Genomic DNA, 21,065 nt, shown 5'->3' with positions numbered 1-21,065 from the left:
CTAACACAGCTGCCCCACATTCCAACCCTTTAGGGTTACTCGTCTCATAATAGGTACATTACATACTTTCCAAAAATGACATTACAAAGGTACCCTTCACAACATCTCCCTGAGCACTCTGCCCAAGGAGTTAACTGGAAACCCACCTCCAACTCCCCACCCCATGGTGCCAGCAAGGCCACCCATTGTAGGTGGAGGGCCTGTACAGTCCAGGGCCATGTCCATTGAAACAAAAAATGTCCTTGGTGCATCTCTACAACAGGGTGAGAGCAGCTTCCCAGTGCAGGAAGGTGTCCCCCAGAGCTGCCCCCACCCTCCATCAGGGTCTCTCATACTGTCCAAAGGTGGCGTGTCCATCCAACAGGGGAGCCAGTGCTCCTCTCTGGTTGCAGCCCAAGAGTCAGTCCACAATAGACAGCCCAGCTGTTTGTGCAAATCACCCAGGTAAAGGTCCATTACAAGCAACTAGGTTCACATAGGGCCTCAGACCTCCCCCCTCATCCCTGCCATCAGGGCAGCTCTGAAGATGCTGCCCCAAGGGGAGTGCGTGGCAATGGTGTCCAACTTCTCCACCTCTGCTCCAGAGAGCATGATGCCATCCACCCCCTATGTCCCACAACCTCAGTAACCAGGCTGCCAGTGGCTCCATGGTTTTCTGCCTGAATTGTGCCCCCAATTCCATCAGCTCTGTCTGGGTTTGGGGCCAGACTTTAGAGTGCTCCACTATCTGTGGAGGAGGCTGTGGCTGCCCCTGAGGGACTCTTTGCTGCTAGGTTTTTACCTGCTGGACAACCTCTGTCCAAGCTCTGAGTGTGTGGACGGCAGCTTCAGCCTGAGCCTCCTCATCCTAGAAGAGGAGCTGGAAACGCCTGCTCCTGCAGACTCAGCCACTCCACCAGCACAGCCTCATCTTCTGCTCCTGCGGCTGCTGGCTCTCGGCCTGAAGCTGAACTCGCAGTTGTTCCTCCAACAACTGTCACTGCTATTGTTCAACTTCCAGGGCAAACTGCAACTCATGAACGCGTAGATGGCTCCAGTTCCAGGTGCTGTTAGTGCTCTGCAGCTCTCGAACCTGGTGGGCCTCCTTCTCCAGCTCTCGCTCCAGTTCACACAGTCGCTGCTCAGTAGGCAGCTCATCCTGGAGCTTTCGACCTCACTCAGCTTCTTGCACAAAGCTCTTAGTTTCTTCTTGTAAGATAGTAAAAATCACCCAGCCCACAGTCCCCACGAGGAGAGCCACTGGGAACACCACTCCTCTATTCTACCCCTCAAGGGTGTCGGCAGCGCCATACCAATCTGCTCCAAGCCTACCCACTACTCCAGACGTAATGGCAGTGGCCGAGGCCTGACAGGCTCACGTTGGATTCAGGCAGACAGTAGAGAAACTGCGGAGCTAGAAGGTGTTGGGCCATTGCCATTTAATGAAGTCTCACAACGCAGACAAGCATACAGGAAAGGAAAACTGCTTGACAGGCAAACAAACAGTAAAATGGCCCCTCACAGTGGCAGGCAGACAACCCGCCCATCCACAATCCCCCTAAGCGCAAGCACCCATAGCCTTATATACGCCATACCACATGGTGCTGCCACATGCTCACGCACCAATCAGGCAGAGTGCTTGCAGCTGGTAACGCTTAGAGCAAGCCTAACACAGCTGCTCCACATGTGTGTTGCCACATGCCATGTGAGTACTGGAATTAAGGGGGTAGGGCACTTTGTCAAGTACAGTGTGTCCGTAAAGTCATGGTGCACTTTTGATCAGTCACCGGAAAGCAACAAAAGACGATAGAAGTGTGAAATCTGCACCAAATAAAAGGAAAACTCTCCCAGTTTTCTATACCTATTCAGTGTAGTTCGATGTGGGCTCACGCACAGATTTTTTAGGGCTCCTTAGGTAGCTATCCGGTATAGCCTCTACAGACTCATCACTGACTGATGGCCTACCAGAACGGTGTTTCTCCATCAAACTGCCGGTTTCCTTCAACTGCTTATCCCACCGAGTAATGTTATTCCTATGTGGTGGCACTTCATTATAAACACACTGATATTCACGTTGCACTTTGATCACGGATTCGAAGTTAGCGAGCCACAGAACACACTGAACTTTCCTCTGTACTGTCCACATCTCGACTGGCATGGCCCTGGGCTGCATTGCTGTATACACGGTGTTACATCATCATCTGCGCATGAGCACATGCTGCCACATCCTCCTACAGAAACTGGGAGGGTTTTCCTTTTATTTGGTGCAGATTTCCCATTTCTGTCGTTTTTTGTTGCTTTCCTGTGACTGGTCAAAAGTGCACCATGACTTGACGGACACACTGTATAGATTGCCTAAGCACTATGCTGTACACCCGAAACTAATACAAACAATACTGAACATAAACTGTAATGGGGGGAAAATGCCTTAAAAATATTATAAAAGGAATCAACGAGGTTTACCCAGGCTTCCCAGAAGAGCAAGGATTCCAATTCCTCTTCAGAGAATTAGCTCCCCCTCCAACACCAGGGCTGCTCTTCCTCCTCCTATTCTGTAAGAACCAGAGCCTGTATTTCCTCCTGAACTCCAAGTGTGGTGTCAGTGCCTAACTCCTCAGGTAACACAGAATCCTGGCAAATTAATTGGTAGGTAAACATAGGAGCAGGATACAGAATAAGTAAACACAACCAGGATATGCTCTCTTGCAATGAAAAATAAAAGCTAATATTTAACAAATACCACGCTTAAAGAAGCACATTTTCCACATTTTTCCGTTTTGTTTTAATGCAAGACCAACATGTTTTTATTGTTGGAAACATTTATTCATTTTTACTTTAGCATTTCACTGAGTTGCTCTGTTCTATTTTATTTCCTTTAGTTTTAAAAGGCCCTTAATTTTGTAAGTAAGAAAAAAAAAAGAGGCTGCATTAATTTTCTCAATAGTAAACAAGATCAGCTTTGAAAATATACTTCTGTTGCTATGTTGGAAGAAAACACTTGTATAAATTTATTGAGCCTTTAAGTACCAGGTAAAATAGAGCTTGCTTCAAATTTCTTAGAGCTCTGTTTTCTTTGCCATTAAGCTTATTCTGGGTTTCAAAAAGGTTTTGCTCCGCAGATAATGACGCGTTTGCTAATAATTAACAAGCGAAGTAATTCTAGAAATACCTAGGGCAAAACTTTAATAATTCCTGTGCAACTGTTGTAGGTTGGTTTTAAAGCTCTGAAAGTCTGTTACACCAGGTGTTCTTCATTTCCACTGCAGGACGTGACCTCCCTCCAGGATTCCACCTGTCTTCCCTTTCCCCGCCTGCTCCCGTTTCCTTTCCCAAAGGTGTAGGAGGCATTCCTCTCAGAGCGAATTTCTCAACTGGCTTTTCCAGGCTGCCTGGCCCCACGTGACTTCCCCTAACACCTGTACCGCCTGGAGCTTACAGCGCCCCTATCCCCTCCGTCAGGTACAGACCCTTCCTGCCCCCCTCCTGCCCCCGCCAAGAGATCGGGATCTTAGTGCGAACCTCGCCGGGGCGTCAGGGAAGGGGCTGAGCTTCGGCCAAAGCAGTGGCTAGAGCCTTTGCATCTGATTATCACATGACTTGACAGCGGTAGCCTGGCAGCAGCGGGATCATTTCGTGGGCTCAATTCCGCTCACGCAGGAGTCGAGCGCAGCGGGCGAGGACGGGCCCTGCTGCGGTTGCAACCGCCCAACCGATCCAGGGCGCACGGCCTCTCTCCAGCCCCGCCCGCTCCTTGCCTCGCCGTTGCGGAAGTATGACGAGGGGAGGCGGCGGCGACACGGGGCGCGGGAAGCCAGGGCTCGGCACCTGCACCACTCAGCACTAGGCTCCCGGAACCGGGCGGCGCACACTAGCGACCCCACTGCTCGACCGCTGGGCGGCGGCCCCAGCCTGCATGCTCCGCGCTGCGCCTCGCGGGGCCCCAGCCTCCGCCTCCTGCTCGCACCACTGCTGCCGGGCGCCGGAGTAATATGCTCACTCGCGTGAAATCTGCCGTGGCCAATTTTATGGGCGGCATCATGGCTGGCAGCTCAGGCTCCGAGCACGGCGGCGGCTGCGGAGTATTGACCTGCCCCTGCGCTTCCCTTACGGGCGGCGGAGTTCCTGGGGCTCAGGACGAGGTGGAGTGCAGCGCCGACCACATCGCCCGCCCATCCTCATCCCCAAGGAGACCCGGCGCCTTCCCTGGGCTACTGGCTATGCAGTAGCCAGTAATGGGGGGAAATGCCTTAAAAATATTATAAAAGGAATCAACGAGGTTTACCCAGGCTTCCCAGAAGAGCAAGGATTCCAATTCCTCTTCAGAGAATTAGCTCCCCCTCTGAGTGAGTGCAGCGACGCCGGCGGCTCTCCCGCTTTCCTCTCAGTCCTTCCTCTCAGAGTTCCAGACCCCCTCTCTAGTTCCTTGGCCCCAGGGTTCTCTGGCTGCCAGCTTCCTGGCCTCGGCGGGTACCTCTTAACTTACACTGGCCATTTCTGTCTTCTCCACGCCCCCTTCCCCCCTCACGCATCCCCAAGGACGCTGCGTCTCCAGCCCGGGAATGGGTGGAAGATGGGTGGGTGAAGCGCTGCACCGTGGGAAAGCTAAGGTTGGACAGATGTGTGATTCCAGGGGGCTGGGACACTTGGAGTGCGTAGAACAGTTCTGCTGAAGTTTGAAACACAGCAGGGAAATCTGGTATTTTCGCCCTCCCCGCCCCAAATCTTTGTGCCTCCATATGAAGAGTGTGGGGTAGAGCCTGGAGGAGCGGTCCAGGCGAGCAGGGGTGGCGGAGGGCGGTGTCCGAGTCCGGGAGGCGGCTGCGTTCGCTTGTGTGGTTGCCTGTTTCAGGTCTTCGTTTCTCCGACTTCAGCCTAATAGCTCATTTGCTTCTTTTTTTAGCAGGTAATAAAACATTTCGCGTTCATTAAATGCCAACACAATTTCCCCCAGCCGTTCGGGAAGGGGAAACTTATTCCACTGTTTAATGATAGCATTTTGGTAATCAGCTTTGGGGAGTAGGCGAGCGTTTTTGAGTGATTTATTATTTCAAGGACCAATTGAATTTTGTTGACCACCTGGAGTGGAACTGGGAAAGGAGGGAGGATTTTAACGGCCTCTGCCCTAGTCTATGGCTACTCCTCCATTGACCATTAATGACTATTTTATGAATGGTTGGCTAAATAATGTTTCTCTGTTTGCATTATGAAACTGGGAAACTCCAAAGGTGGAATTTAAGGAGACCGGTGTTCCAGGGTTAATAGTGACCTGGTAAATGCAAAAATGCACGTGAAACCTTGCGACCTGGCTCACCTGCCCCTTTGAGCTTTAACTCAGCTCTGTAATCTGGGCCCTCCTTTGCTCTTGCACAGCCTTGCACGCTGATTGGTTTATCGGGAACCAATCAGCTCTTCAGACGCCAGATCGCTTTGATGCTGACCCTGTTCTGGTGGCCCGCAATACCCCCGGGCAGACTTGGTTCCAGACACTTAGGGTTCCCCTGTGAGAGTTGGTTTGGAAGAATCCCTGCTTAGAGCCTGGAATTCTTTTTTCCTTCCCCCTTCAACATGTAACAGCTTCTATGTGGACTGAAATAGAAAATGTGTATACATGGGGCTAAGAGGGCGGAGTGTGAGAGAGTGAGGAAGCAGAAGTGAAAGTGCTGGGTGCTAAAACAATAAAAATGAACACGATAAAGGGTAAGCGTGGTAGAGAATGTTTGGGTTGTGGGGGGGTACAAAATAGCTTTGTAACTTATAGGAGAAAGCCAAAGGAAAAATAACACACCTGTGTAAGAAAAGACCTAAAGGAAAAACTGCCTGCCAAAACATACCAAGCACTGTTTCTTGACTGGAATAAGAAAACATGTTTAAAAGTCAGTTTGGACTCTTTGCTAGACAAAAGGCAGCTTGGAGGCATAATCTGTTCTGCAATTTAGAGTCCCTTGTGCCTGGATGAAACCTGAATGTGTAGGGCGGGGGTGTCACTCCAGTGGGTTTTCCTGGGCAAGGGCACCTGCCTGAGGGCGGAAAGACAAGCAGGCAAACGGAGAGAAAGATATGAAAGGGAGGAAAGAAGCTGTTAAGATACGAAATGTGGAAGCTACTTGGACACAATAAGAGGAGTACCTCAGATAATCAGGACAGTAAGGGAAAGGAGGAGAACCAGCAGTTTGTGTTGGGATCCTATGGCAGGCACATGACATGCCAAGGACTGTAAAGATTATAAAGGAATCTGAAACGAGACATGTAGGAGAGCTAGTACTTACAGGGTGTGAACTTTTCCTAGCTGGATTTTAGTTTCCTCATCTTTAAGAAGCTTATCTTTTCTTAAACCAGGACTTGAGAGATATTCAACTGGAAGGTTAAAAAAATCCCACTGTAGAATGTCTATTTTAAAAAATTATAAAAATAGTGTATACACTTGTTAATTCAAGCAAATACCAGTATACAAATGTAAACCCTTTCTCAGCCTCTCCTAGTTAATGACAAATTCAATGCTGGGTGCATGTGCACCTTTCTAGGCTTGATTGGATGCACCTATAAATATGTATCATGCATTTCTTCTTTCTTTGCTGAATAGACCCATTACTAAGTGAGTTATTCAGTTGCATTTCCATAAAACACTATGTTGTGGACTTTATTCCAAATCAATACATATAGGATTTCCTCATTCATTTAAAACATGTACATGGTACTAGGAACAGCTAACATAGTGCTTGTATCTTTCCATGTTAGTATATCATTTGATTTTTCACAACAACTCTCTAAGGCAGTGATTTTCAACCTTTTTCATTTCATGGTACACAGAAAGTGACTACTATAATTCTCCAGCACACCAAAATTTAGACTTTGTGCTAATCTGACCAAAAAAAAAAAAACACAAAAAAAACAAAAAAAAACAGGTATAATTTTGATTGATTCATACTGGTTTATTATTGCTGTGTTGGCTGTGTCATTTTTTTTTTAAATTTGACAATCTAAGAGAAAAGAGGTCAGTCCCCTGTTTTAAAAATTCTTGTGGTACACCAGTTGAAAAATCACTGTTCTAAGATAGGCACTAACATTTCCATCTTATAGATTAGGATACAGATCATAGAATGGTTAAGTGACTTTCCCCAGAGTCATACCACCTTAGCAGAACCTGTGTTTGAACCCAAGCAGTCTGACTGTAGCCCAGACAACAAACTACCTCCTCACAATGTATGAAATTATGGTACATGCATTGGTACCTACAATTAACCACTAATGTCATTTTGCTGCCTCCCTCTGTCAGATGTTGTACTGTTAGAGATGGAATTAAGCAAGGCTCGTGGAGACAAAATACCTTGACAAGGCAATTTTAATACCTTCTGCAGAAGGGTGTGCTACTGCTAGTGAAAGCCAGCCAGCCCAGCGCACAGGCAGAGGGCAAATTCTGTGTTTATCCCTAAACGCTGGCCCTAGACTACTGGGTCTTGCTCCATTGGCTGGAGTGTTTACTGTACAATCTTATTCTTTCTTGATTGACTAGTTCAAATGGCTGCACAAAGTGGGAAGGGAGAGATGAGGATATCATTGACTAGATAAGGGGGTTTGGGAATTGTCGGAAAAAAACGGATGTCCGATGAAGGGGACTGGGGGGATGGTAAACAAGTTAGTTGTTTCTTCTTCCACTCCCTGGTCTGAGGAATCCAGATGCAGGGCTTGAGAAATGCTTGAAGAAAAGAACATGAGATAAACATTTTCTTCAGTACTGAACCACTTCCTCAAACTTGAAATTGTAGTTTATCTTCCTGCAAAAATGTAACTTGAATAACCAAAAGTGGCTGAAATAGGAAAGGGGAGGGAATGGCAAGTAGGAATTGGGGCTATGATTAAAGGCTGCTAAGTGCCTGTTGCTATAGGATGTACTGGGAGGAGGAATTATCTTCTCTTTGTTCTAGGAGATACTGGAGAAGGGATAGTATTGGTAGGAAGGTTGCTTAGAGTGGGAATAAGATGCTAATAAGTCAAGGCCAGAGTCAGAAGTGGTTTGCTTATCTCTCTAGAAAGTGAGCTACTTTCTAAGCTTTCCTTGGGAGAAAGAATTGGTATCACTTGGTGAGTGAAGAATTAGTTGAGCTCTAGTGTTGATGACCTTTTGGGCGATAGAAAAATTGAGAAATGGTTTATTTATTGCCATTTACTATTCATCCTTTTCAGGAAGAGATACTCTCTATAAATTATAGAATTAGAGAATTAGTTTAAGCAATCCATGTGAGACTTGGGGATCCAGAACTGAAGACCTTCATATATTAATTCAATATTTATTGGCATTGGGCAGGGTGGAATTTCCTGTTTCTTCTAAAAGCTTCCTATTGCTGCTGAAAAGTTAAGCTGTTTGATTAAAGACTGTATGCTCTGTTTACTAGCACTGCAGGTACAGATAACCTCTAGAGCAGGCGTCCCTAAACTACAGCCCACTGGCTGCATGCGGCCCCCTGAGGTCATTTATCTGTCACCGCTGCACTTCTGGAAGGGGCACCTGTTTCATTGGTGGTCAGTGAGAGGAGCACTGTATGTGGCGGCCCTCCAATGGTCTGGGGGACAGTGAACTGGCCCCCTGTGTAAAAAGTTTGGGGACCCTTGCTCTAGAGAGCTAAAATCTTCCCGAAACTTGCATTTTGACTTTGAAATAATTTTAGATCTGCACAGAACAAGCCCATGGGAAGCAACAGTCTGACCCAGAGACCTTACTTGGTAATTATGTACTTCCTTTCTCTGCAGGTTTAAATACCACCCAGGTGCTCTCTGTGCTTCAGGGACTTGGAAGTCAGTTCAATTTTTAATGGATTAGGAGCTCATTTTTTAAATTCACTTTTTTTTGGGGGGGAGAGAAAGAGAAGTGGGGAGAGTGGGGAGGAGCAGGAAGCATCTACTTCCACATGTGCCTTGACCAGGCAAGCCCAGGGTTTCGAACTGGAAGCCTCAGTGTTTCAGGTTGTTGCTTTTCCACTGCACCACCACAGGTCAGGCTAGGAGCTCATTTTGACTTGTTTTTCTTCTTGACTTTTCTCCTATTGATGGTCACTTGGACTTAGAGTTACAAATGGACACGGATTTTGTGCTTGAAACATACTCAGTAGAGAATGCCAGAGAGTATCCAATATTCTCTATATGAAAGCATCATATCCAGATTTTTTATGTGATAAATTTCTTTGCTTGTATGGAAAAAAAATAATTATAGCATAATTTTACTTAGGTGATAGCTGTAACTATGCAATTTTTTTAGTACCTTTTTCATAAAAGTGTCCTGAACCTGGGTACCAAAAAAATAAAAAAGAAAAAAGAAAAGAAAAAAAAGTCGCTACCTTGAGTGTTTCTGTTAAATGTACATTACATAAGTTCTTTGAGTCTCATAAAGTTCAAAATTATGAAATTTTGGATGAAATAACTATTTAAATTCTGCACGCAACTCAAAATTTATGGGACACAGCAAAAGCAGTCCTGAGAGGGAAGTTCATAGCATTACAGGCATACCTCAAGAAGCTAGAAAAAGCTCAAATAAACAACTTGCTCCTGCATCTAAAAGAACTAGAAAAAGAACAGCAAGTAAAGCCCAGAGGTAGTAGAAGGAAGGAAATAATAAAGATCACAGCGGAAATAAATGACATAGAGGCTAAAGAAACAATACAGAAGATCAATGAAACCAGGAGCTTGTTCTTTGAAAAGGTAAACAAGATCTATGAACCTTTAACCAGACTCACCAAGAAAAAAAGAGAGAGGACTCAAATAAATAAAATTAGAAATGAGAGTGGAGAAATAACAACTGACACAATAGAAATACAAAATATTGTAAGAAAATACTATGAAGAACTGTATGCCAAAAAACTAGACAACCTAGATGAAATGGACAAATTCCTTGAATCATACAATCTTCCAAAAATCAATCTGGAAGAATCAGAAAACCTAAACAGACCGATTACACCAAATGAGATTGAAACACTTATTAAAAAACTCCCAACAAAGAAAAGTCCGGGGCCTGATGGCTTCACAAGTGAATTCTACCAAATATTCAAAGAAGAACTAACTCCTATCCTTCTCAAACTATTTCAAAAAATTCAAGAGAAAGGAAGACTTCCAAGCTCATTTTATGAGGTGAGCATAATTCTGACTCCAAAACCAGACGAAGACAACACAAAGAAAGAAAGTTATAGGCCAATATCTCTGATGAATAGAGATGCTAAAATCCTCAACAAAATATTAGCAAACCAGATCCAACAATATATGGAAAAAAATCATACACCATGATCAAGTAGGATTTATTCTGGGGAGGCAAGGCTGGTACAACATTCATAAATCAATCAATGTGATTCATCACATAAACAAAAAGAAGAAGAAAAACCATATGATAATTTTAATAGATGCAGAAAAAGCATTTGATAAAATCAAATTGTATTTTAAAAGCGCTAAGAAATTTGGCCCTGGCCGGTTGTCTCAGTGGTAGAGTGTCGGCCTGGCATGCAGAAGTCCTGGGTTTGATTCCCGGCCAGGGCACAGAGGAGAAGCGCCCATCTGCTTCTGCACCCCTCCCCTCTCCTTCCTCTCTGTCTCTCTCTTACCCTCTGGCAGCCAAGGCTACATTGGAGCAAAGATGGCCTGGGTGCTGGGGATGGCTCCATGGCCTCTGCCTCAGGTACTAGAGTGGCTCTGGTAGCAACAGAGCTACGCCCCAGATGGGCAGAGCATCGCCCCCTGGTGGACGTGCCGGGTGGATCCCAGTCCGGCGCATGCGGGAGTCTGTCTGACTGCCTCCCCGTTTCCGGCTTTAGGAAAAAAAAAAAAAAAAGCACTAAGAAATTTGCTACTTAAAAAATGCCCTGCAGGACATAATGTTGAGACTTGTTCTCTTCATCAGCATTTGGTTCTTTGGGAGTTGAACTTGACTATGCTATGTTTTTCTGCAGTGGAGGATAACTAGTAGTGTGTTCATTTCCAATGTTAGTGACCAGCAGCTAGCTAGCATCTCGCTTCCTTGCAGGTCGTCAGGGATAAGTGGCTAAGGCTGAGTGGTTGGGACTCTGCCTACCTCAGCTTCTTCCCTAAAGTGCTCTTCGATGTCCTTACAGGATTGATTGATTTTATTTTTCAGTATCTTCGTTCATAACAGAACTGCTTGTGCTTGCATTTCTGTGGTAGGGTTATTTGCCCTAATTTCTTTCTCACAGAAAAAGTGTGCTCTTAGTGTTTGAACTTAAATTGCACGTCCTTTCCTGAGATATTTATTTTTACCATGTCTCAAAACATTGATTTTTCTCATTTGTAAAGCTAATTGTGCAGCTTTATAAGAAACTAAGTAGTTTTTTTTTATTCCATAAATATAATTGATCAGGCACTTATAAATTGAAAGGTGAACCATCTCCATTTCAATCCACATGGTATTTAAGCTTTTCAGAGTATATAGTAGGACAAACACTGAAACAGAATGTGTTTAGATTGGGTTATGTTCATAAAATAAACCATTTGATTGTTAAAGTTATGTTTATTAAAGAAAATAATATGTGATCAACAATGTCCATTTTAATAAGTCATAGGGGGTTCAAATAAAACTTAAGACTATTTAAGCTAGTTTGGCAGAAAACACTAAGTTAATACAGTCTTCTTCAGCCAGTTAATATTTATTAAACCCCCAATGAATATAAGGATTTAAAAAAGTTGCATATCCTATCTTCAAGAAGTCCACACATGAGCAGGGGAGATTCTATGTGTATGACTATAATGAAGCTATGTGGTAAAAGAATTGATGAAATATGATGGGAACCTAGCAAATGGGTATGGGAGACGGGCTTAGTTTTTTTTTTTTAAGAGTTTTTTTCTTTTTAGGGTTTTTTATTCATTTTACAGAGAGAGAGAGAAAGGGGGAGGAACAGGAAGAATCAACTCCCATATGTGCCTTGACCAGGCAAGCCTGGGATTTTGAACCGGCGACCTCAGTGTTTCAAGCTGATGCTTTATCCACTGTGCCACCACAGGTCAGGCTGTGGTGTTTCCCAATGTGGGGCCCACGCCCCACAGGGGGGCAATTCGATAGTTAAGGGGGGCAATTTGAAAATGGACTGGACACGACTTTAACTCTTTCGCCCCAGGGCCATTTAAATGCAATGCTAGATATCAGTGCCAAATTTAACAAAAAATGCAATTCTTAAATAATTGCGGTAAATAATTATTAAGTATAATTTCATTTGACGAGACCAAAATATCAACTGGGTGATTGGCGTCGTCAAGTAAACTTCGTCCTGGGTTCACCGCGGAGCGTGCCGGCTGCCGCGGGGAACCCGGACATTTTAAAAACTCGCTAAACAACGCAGTTATTCTCACCTAATTGGCCCATCGCAACTTCTGTAGTGTTTCACATCATTCAGTTGGTGTTAATTTGAAATAAGTGTCAGTCAAAACTGTTGTAAAAGCTCGTTGATTTAATAAATATACATATATATATTGTATAGATATAATTGGTAAGTATTTGATTTTATTTTTATCAATATTAAACTCTTTATTAAGTACTTCTTGCATCGGGGCTAGAAAGCACTAATATTTTATAAATATTATTGGGGCTATAGTAGTGCATGCACGACAATTTTAATTTTAGAAGCATAACTTTCCAGAAAATTTTGTCAAGTGGAAAAAATATAGATACCTTTTGATTTACGGTGGTAGTGTAGTAAATGTGTTATATACATTTAAATAAATATGAATTTTTAGTATACATTTACTCTATGTCACATTGAATATATTTTAACACATATTTTAATATCAGCATTTCTTAAAACGGTTCTTGAAAAAGATGACAAAGATGTAAAAGCTATGCCACTCAGTGACAATACTTTTAGCAGAAGAATAGACAAAATGAGTGAGGATATTGAAAAACAACTTATTGAAAAGCTGAAAACAAGAAAATTCTCCTTGCAAATGGATGAATCAACTTTGAGAGACAGTGAGGCAGTATTGATAACTTACATAAGATATATTGATAAAGGACATTTTGCTGAAGAAATGTTGTTCTGTAAAAGATTAGAAAGCACTACTACCTCCAAAGATATATATAATAAGCTAAAAAACTACTTAGATGTCAATGATATACCAATGAAAAATATAACATCTTGTGCTGCAGATGGTGCTCCCAATATGATGGGCAAGAAAAATGGCTGCTTAAAATTGATGAAAGATGTGAATCCAGAAATGATTCTTGTGCATTGTGTTATTCATAGGGAAAACTTGGCAGCTAAAAACATCTCGCCTGTTGTGAATGAAGTATTACATACAGTAATAAAGTGTGTTAATGCTATTAAAGCTAGTGCCAAATGTGAGCGTCTTTTCAAGCTATTTTGTGAAGAACAAAATGAAGACCATGTGAGACTTTTACTTCATACTGAAGTAAGATGGCTATCTAAAGGAAACTGTTTGAAAAGATTTATGGAACTGTTTGATACTCTTAGTGATTTTTTAAGCGACAAACCTGAAATGAAGTATCTGTTAACAATAGATGGTAAAGCATTTGTGAGTTATTTAGCCAATATCTTTGAAAAACTAAATATATTAAATAAGCAACTTCAAGGAACAAATAAAACTCTTGTCGATGCAAAAGCAAAGATATTTGGTTTCATTACAAATATTGAGTTATGTCAGAAACATATTAACAACAAAAACTTTAAACAGTTTCATTGGCTCCAAAAATGTGAAGTAACTGATACCACTTTACTTGTTATTGTCAATCATTTAAATATTCTATCGGCTGATTTAAAAGAAAGATTTTCTGATTTAAAACAAATTGATTTCCCAACATGGATGATGCAGCCAATGTTAGTGGATTTTTCTGATATATCAAATATGCAGTATCAAGAAGAACTCGCAGAATTGCAAAATGATGAGTCAGTTAAAGCTTTATTTAATATCAAAGGAGCGATGGCATGGCTTTGTGAGGAAACAGAAATCAAATACCCAAATTCAACCAAATGTGCAAGAAAACTTGCTACCATTTCCATCTTCATTTTTAGCTGAATGTGGATTTAGTGCTGTAAGTGATTTACTGGTAAAAAAAAGAAATCGGCTGGATATAACACAACATGGAGACTTGAGTCTAAAGCTAACCAAATTGGAACCTAATATAAAATCTCTGTGCAGCAAGCATCAAGCGCAAGGATCACACTAAATTAAAATAATAAATTAATATAGAAAAATCTGTATTAAAATTATTTGGAATTTAAATTTCTGTTTTTCGTTATATGTTTTGAAATTTTACTTACTGTGTTTTGTTAACAATTTCATAGTGATTTCTTCCTAGAACCTATCATTTATGTTTATTAAGTGAACAAATCAATTTTTTAATGTTAAAAATTATGTATGTTACATAGGGGGGGACATAAAAATTTTAGAAAGGTTAAGGTGGGGCATGGCACAAAAAAGGTTGGGAAACACTGGGCTAGGGTTTAGTTCTTTCTGGAGAACATGGGAAGGGAATTAGCAAAGTTGACATTGGTCTAACCCTTGAGGAATGGATGTTGGCTAAAGGAGACCTATGAGGAAGACAACTCCATAAGTAAAAGCATGGTGATATGAAAGTGACTATTTCTGGGAATTAGAATGCTTTTTGTTATTGTCTACAGGTCTGTACTTGTAAAGCAGTGTTCCCCAACCCCCGGGCCGTGGACCAGTACCGGTCCGTGGTCCATTTGGTACTGGTTCGCAGAGAAGAATAAATAACTTATATTATTTCTCTGTTATTTATATTTAAGTCTGAATAATGTTTTGTTTTTTTAAAATGACCAGATTCCCTTTGTTACATCCTTCTAAGACTCACCGCTTGTCTTGGTCCCTGGCGGTGGCACAGTGGATAGAGCGTCGGACTGGGATGCGGAGGACCCAGGATCAAGACCGCGAGGTTACCAGCTTGAGTGCAGGCTCATCTGCTTTGAGCAAAAGCTCACCAGCTTGGACCCAAGGTCGCTGGCTCGAGCAAGGGGTTGCAAGGAGTTACTTGGTCTGCTGAAGGCCCGCAGTCAAGGCATATATGAGAAGGCAATCAATGAACAACTAAGGTGTTGCAATGCACAGCGAAAAACTAATGATTGATTCTTCTCATCTCTCCGTTCCTGTATGACCGTCCCTCTTTCTGACTCTCTGTCTCTGTAAAAAAAAAAAAAAAAATTGAGCCAGGGAGAAAAGCAAGTAATACAAGTACCGTACTTCCCCTGTATAAGACAATCCCATGTATAAGACACACCTTAATTTTGGGGTCTAAAATTTGAAAAAAAAAAGTAATACATAAAGTTATGAACTCAAATTTTATTCATCATAAAATTCATACAACTCCTCATCCTCACAAAAAAGTGGGAAATGCAAGTAAAAAATCTACAACCAGTATATTAAGACGCACCCAGTCTTTAGACCCCAAATTTTTACAAAAAAGTGTGTCTTATACATGAGGAAATACAGTATGTCCCATTACAGTAAACACTAAAAACACTCAAATCAGCACCATCTATTGATGAAAACACAGAGGTGTGGAGCAATGAGTGAAAACATGGGTGGAAAGAGGACTCATCAATCTAAGCACAGTTGTTACCTCTGGAGAGGGAAGCGGGAAATTAGGTATAAGGGTACAAATGTAGTTACAACTGCATAATAAATGAGTTTTAAAATTTAAAAATATGAAACAAATATGTCAAAACATTAACATTCCAGGGCTAGGGCTGCTGGACTCCTGCCTTATTTTTGCCCTCTCTTTCAGTCTTTAAGATGTAGGAACAAGGCAGACTGTTATCACAGGCTCTGGACAGCTATTTGTATTGTTAATCCCTTAAGTAACTGGAGTTTTGTTGTTGTTTCTCATGTGGTTATGAAAACATGTGGAATATGAAGCTTTGCCCATGAAGAAAGAAGAGCTTTTGGCAGAAGTCCAAGCTGAGTCCAAGATCTAAAGGAAAATCAAGACAATTGTGGATGCTTTGGTGGTCAGGGAGATTAAGAAAGTTAGGCAACAGGCTTCATAAGTGGGAAACTCTGAAAAAAGATACTGGAGACAGGAATATAGTCACTAATGAATAAAGGTTTAAAAGCATGGAAACGTTAACGGAAACTAGTCTTCACAGTAGGTGTTGAGCAACCAAAAACATACGTGGAGTCAGTTTCTTGGAGATCTAATATCAGTGTACAGTAACAGCTCAGTGCTCCCTGGTGTCGTGCAACATTATGGTTGAGAAGCACAGCCTTTGGACTAAGACAACCTGGGTTCACATCCTAGCTCTGCTGGCTAGCTAAGTAACCTAAAGGTTCTCAAATCTTCAGTTTCCTCACCTGTAAAATGGACATAATAATATAACCTTCCATAACCTTCCTGGTAATAAAGATCAGTTGAGGTTAGTAAGTATTAGAGTCATTCTTGACTTCCTTCTTTATCACACACACACTTCCAGCTAACCTTGTTGCTCTGTGTTCAGAATATATATCTAGTATCTGATCATTTTTCACCAATTCCTGTTCTTTGCTCACCTGCATCATTATAGAGTGGGAATCACTTTCTAACTCATTACCCTGCTTTCACACTCATCCTCCTACCCAGAGTGATCCTTTTGAAAATAAGCAAGACATGATACCCTCTGCTCAAAATCCTCTAATGACTCCCCATTTCATTCCAAGTGACAGCTGAAGTCCTCATCACAGTTACAAAGCTCTACAAACTCAGCCCCCCAAACCCCAGTGCCCAGTAAACGTCTTTACTGTTGACTTCTTCACTGTTTCTCAAACTTAACAAACACATTTTTTACTTAGAGCTTTTCAGTTAATGGTTTCTTCTGGCCAAAATTTCCTTCCTCAAAATATCCACATCATTAACTTGCTCACGGCCTTCACACTGTGCTCCAATATCACCTTCCCAGTGAGGTCCATCCTATTTAAGATTACAACTCACTACCACCCCCTCCTACCCATACACCCTTTCCACTTTCTCCGCTCTACAATTTTCATAACAGTTACCACCTTTCTACATACGATGTCATTTACTTATTATGTTTATTGTCTTCCACCTGCTCACTAGTGTGTAAATTCTACAAGGCAAGCTTTTTCTTCATCTGTGTGATTCACGTGTGTGTTCCAAACACCACGGGTGGGTCTGACTGGCACACAGGAGTCACTTGAAAAATATTTACTGAATGAATGAATAATGATGAATGAAATGCACTTGGGACATTGCCTGATACACTACAAGCATTTATTTAATATAAGTCTTTTAAAAAGAGTGAGTATCGCTGTGATATTGATCGAGAGGCAGGGAATGACTGCCGGCCTAACTTCCGGACTCAGAGGGAAGGGGGGCCCGAAAGGAAGCACTAGCCAGGCGGGCCTCTGGTCTCACAGGCCTGCAGCAGTGGGACTCAGGCGGCCTGCAGACAGCCCTGCTTCACACAGCGTGTTGAGTCTATCTCATTAGGCCTGTCCTTCTTTCATATGTTTATGTTTTCTTAAATAAAATTACTTCAGCTTGGTTAAGTTTTCTTCAAAAATATTGCTTCCAATCTTTCATCCTTATTATTAGTCAGTGAGCCCTATGAAGTTAGTTCTCCCAGATCATATACCTAAGTTTCCTACAGTACAAAATAAAATATGCAGATAAGAGAGTACATATATGTAAAAATGGACCTCTTTAGCATTGTTCCAGGTAACAGTGCTAGTGGTGGAGAGACGTGAGAGCTCCCAGAGCACATCCAACTGCTGGGGAGGCATTTCCGCTGCTGATCCTGCTCTTTCTGATACCTTAACTTCTCATGAGTTTGTTTTTGTTTCTCACAGCCCATCAATCACCTACCATCCTGCACGCTCAGGGCAATACACGTTAAGATCATTTCACAAAATAAAAACGAGGCCTTTATGTTGTATCTGATCATCAATTTTTAAACCTCTTTTCCTAAAAGATGCAAGTATAAATACTTGAGTGTTGTTTTTGTTTGAAATTTTTTTTGGGGGGAAGGTGAATGAGCAGGTGATGCAGAGATTAAAAAAAGAATTTTTTAGGAAAAAATTCTGATGGAAACTGACAAGTGAACTGAAGGGTTATGGTGTGTGGTTAGGGGGGCGGATTTTGCAGGCACAGAGAGGTGAAGACCAGAGCATCCTATGAGGCTTTCATTCACATGTTCCCTTACAACTCTTTTGTACTAGAAACCAAGCTTATTCCTCTGAGATGATGAACTTCTAAATTTGCTTTGTTGGGAAAAAAGTAAAAATATAAACACATACTAGTCCTTTCTTTGATTTCCTTATACATCATCATCTTTTGACAATGTTATATTTATTACAATCATTTTGTCCAATTCTAGAGGCCATGGCCCAGAGGGGCTAAACTGAAAACAAAATTTTTACCATATTTCCGAAAAAATCTTTAATTCGCAGTCTATATTAAAATGACAAATATGCCTACCCTACCACCCTGCAATGCCCCTTCCAGGTGTTTAACATTCAGAAATAACAGAGATGTGAAAAGAGAGGCTCAGGACAGTATTACTTTTAAGAGCAAACACTTAGCCTCCATCGACAAGGACTAAGCCCATACTGTGACATATGCAGAGCAGAATATCACCAGTTGTTAAAAAGGAGATGAAACTTAATACTCTGTCTTGCAAATGAGTCTATTTTTATATAGTCAAATGTTAAAACAGTAAATGTTATGTAAGTGTACCTAACCATATCTCTATACACCTGCTATGTATTTTATCATTTGAAGAACTGGATATTACATATAAAAAGCCTGGAAGGATATGAATGGAGCTACATATGGGAGACCTTTCTTGAGGGTAAAGTTGAAGTAACTATAGAAACTCTTACTTTTTATTTTAAATATGTCAAATAAAAAAATTAAAAGTGGTGGGATAGCCTGACCAGGTGGTGGCTCAGTGGATAGAGCGTCAGACTGGGATGCGGAAGAACCCTGGTTCCAGACCCCGAGGTCGCCAGCTTGAGTGTGGGCTCCTCTGGCTTGAGCAAAAAGCTCACCAGCTTGGACCCAAGGTCGCTGGCTTGAGCAAGAGGTTACACGGTCTGCTAAAGGCCCGCGGTCAAGGCATGTATGAGAAAGCAATCAATGAACTAAGGTGTCGCAATAAAAAACTGATGATTGATGCTTCTCATTTCTCTCCATTCCTGTTTGTCCCTATCTATCCCTCTCTCTGACTCTCTCTCTGTCCCTGTAAAAATTTAAAAAATTACAAAATAAAAAATTGGTGGGATAAAGATTAATTTTCTAAAGTGCATTTTTATAATTTTCTAACTAATAAACATTATCAAGTATATAAAAATTGAGTAATATATATAATGAACACAATAGCCAAAATCTATGTACAAGCACTGTTAATAAGCTTATTTTTTATTTTACAAAATTTCCCCAGTAAATTTGTTTATTTTGCAATTAAGAACAAAATAATGTCTGAGTGGGAGGAGGCTGTCACAGAATGACTTGGAAAAATTATTTTTTATTTATTTTTTTATTTTTCTGAAGTTGGAAACAAGGAGGCAGTCAGACAGACTCCCGCATATGCCCAACCGGAATCCACCCGGCATGCCCTCCAGGGGGCGATGCTCTGCCCATCTAGGGCATTGCTCTGTGGTGACCAGAGCCATTCTAGTGCCTGAGGCAGAGGCCATAGAACCATCCTCAGCGCCCGGGCCAACTTTGCTCCAGTGGAGGCCTGGCTGCGGGAGGGGAAGAGAGAGACAGAGAGGAAGGAGAGGGGGAAAAGTGGAGAAGCAGATGGGCACCTCTCCTGTGTGCCCTGGCCGGAAATTGAACCCAGGACTCCTGCATGCCAGGCTGACGCTCTACCACTGAGCCAACTGGCCAGGGCTGGAAAAGATTTTTTAAAAGAAAAACACTCCTCCTAATCTAGGCTAATGGGCATAGTCCACATTTACTTAACATGTAGCTCATGTACCAACCATCCTACCACATCCCCTGTTACGGCTGCCCACAACGATGTGTGAAGCTTAACAGAGGTTTCTTTTAAAACCATCTTTTATAAGTGAATGTTTCCTTCCTTTCCTCCACTTATAAAACTCGATTAGCTGTTAATTCTAGTTCTACTACATTTCCTCTCTCCTTTTCTCATTTTGCCCAATTTATTCCATTAACCACTTGAAGTGATCAGTCTAACCTTGGATAAGTACCTTCTTATATATTTTAGGTCTGCTTTACTTTTGTAGGTAATAGGTGATAAATTAATGTCCTTCTAATTATATGTTCCACAATAGTTCTAACTGACCCCGTAAACCAACAATTGAGGATTTATTGTTGTAAACCATATTCTTTTTAGAGATTAGGTAGTTCTGGTTCTAACTACAACCTGACTGTATACTGGCATCTGAGCCTAATGGACAGATAAATATATTCATGGGAAATATCTACAGAGGTACCTGTTCTTAACTGGAAAGGTATGAGACTTCCTTCCCTATTCAGATGCTTCAATGCCATGTTTCACTGACAGTGACTTGACTGCCACCCTACATTTGGAAAATATGCTAAAGCAATGTTTTCTCCATATCCTGCAACCTCATGAAGATAGCACTTAACAGGTTTCTCATTCTCCACTCTGTGCCTTAGCTGAGAGAAGGGAAGGGAGTTCTAACATTTCTCTCTTCTAACCCAAAGACAGGTGTGTTTGCAGTACTGCAATCAAGGGTAAGATTCTTTGAAGCACTCAAACTATTATAGTGAGGCATTTATTGAATATATAAAATCTGGCCAGCTGGCTCAGTGGTAGAGCATTGGCCTAGTGTGTGGATGTCCTGGGTTCAATTCCCAGTCAGGGCACACAAGAGAAGTGCCCATATGCTTCTCCATCCCTCACCCTCTCGCTTCTCTCTCTCTCTCTTCCCCTCGAGCAGCCATGGCTCCACTGGAGTGTTTGGCCCCAGCGCTGAGGATGGCTCCATGGACTATGCCTTAGGCACTAAGAAGAGCTTAGTTGCTGAGCAATGGAGCAATGCCCCAAATGGGCAAAGCATTGCCCCTTAGTAAGCTTGCTGGGTGGATCCTGGTTGGGGTGCATGCGGGGTCTGTCTCTCTACCTGCACTCCTCTCACTG

General features: G+C 42.2%; 1 protein-coding gene across 1 annotated transcript in view; it reads left to right on the top strand.

Annotated features, from left to right (window-relative positions):
- The first annotated feature begins 3,196 nt into the window (after positions 1–3,196).
- LOC136393880 (spermatogenesis-associated protein 31D1-like) overlaps positions 3,197–21,065 on the top strand; it is a 371,407-nt gene continuing 353,538 nt past the window's right edge. The window contains exons 1-2 of the mRNA XM_066366509.1: positions 3,197–3,438; positions 11,842–11,969. The gene's annotated coding sequence lies outside the window, so the exon portion shown is untranslated. The remainder of the gene's footprint in view (positions 3,439–11,841; positions 11,970–21,065) is intronic.

This window comes from Saccopteryx leptura, chromosome 2, assembly GCF_036850995.1.
Source record: "Saccopteryx leptura isolate mSacLep1 chromosome 2, mSacLep1_pri_phased_curated, whole genome shotgun sequence".
NCBI classification, from domain to species: domain Eukaryota; kingdom Metazoa; phylum Chordata; class Mammalia; order Chiroptera; family Emballonuridae; genus Saccopteryx; species Saccopteryx leptura.
Note: the sequence above shows the minus strand (reverse complement) of the source record. Positions and strands in the feature narration are given on the sequence as shown.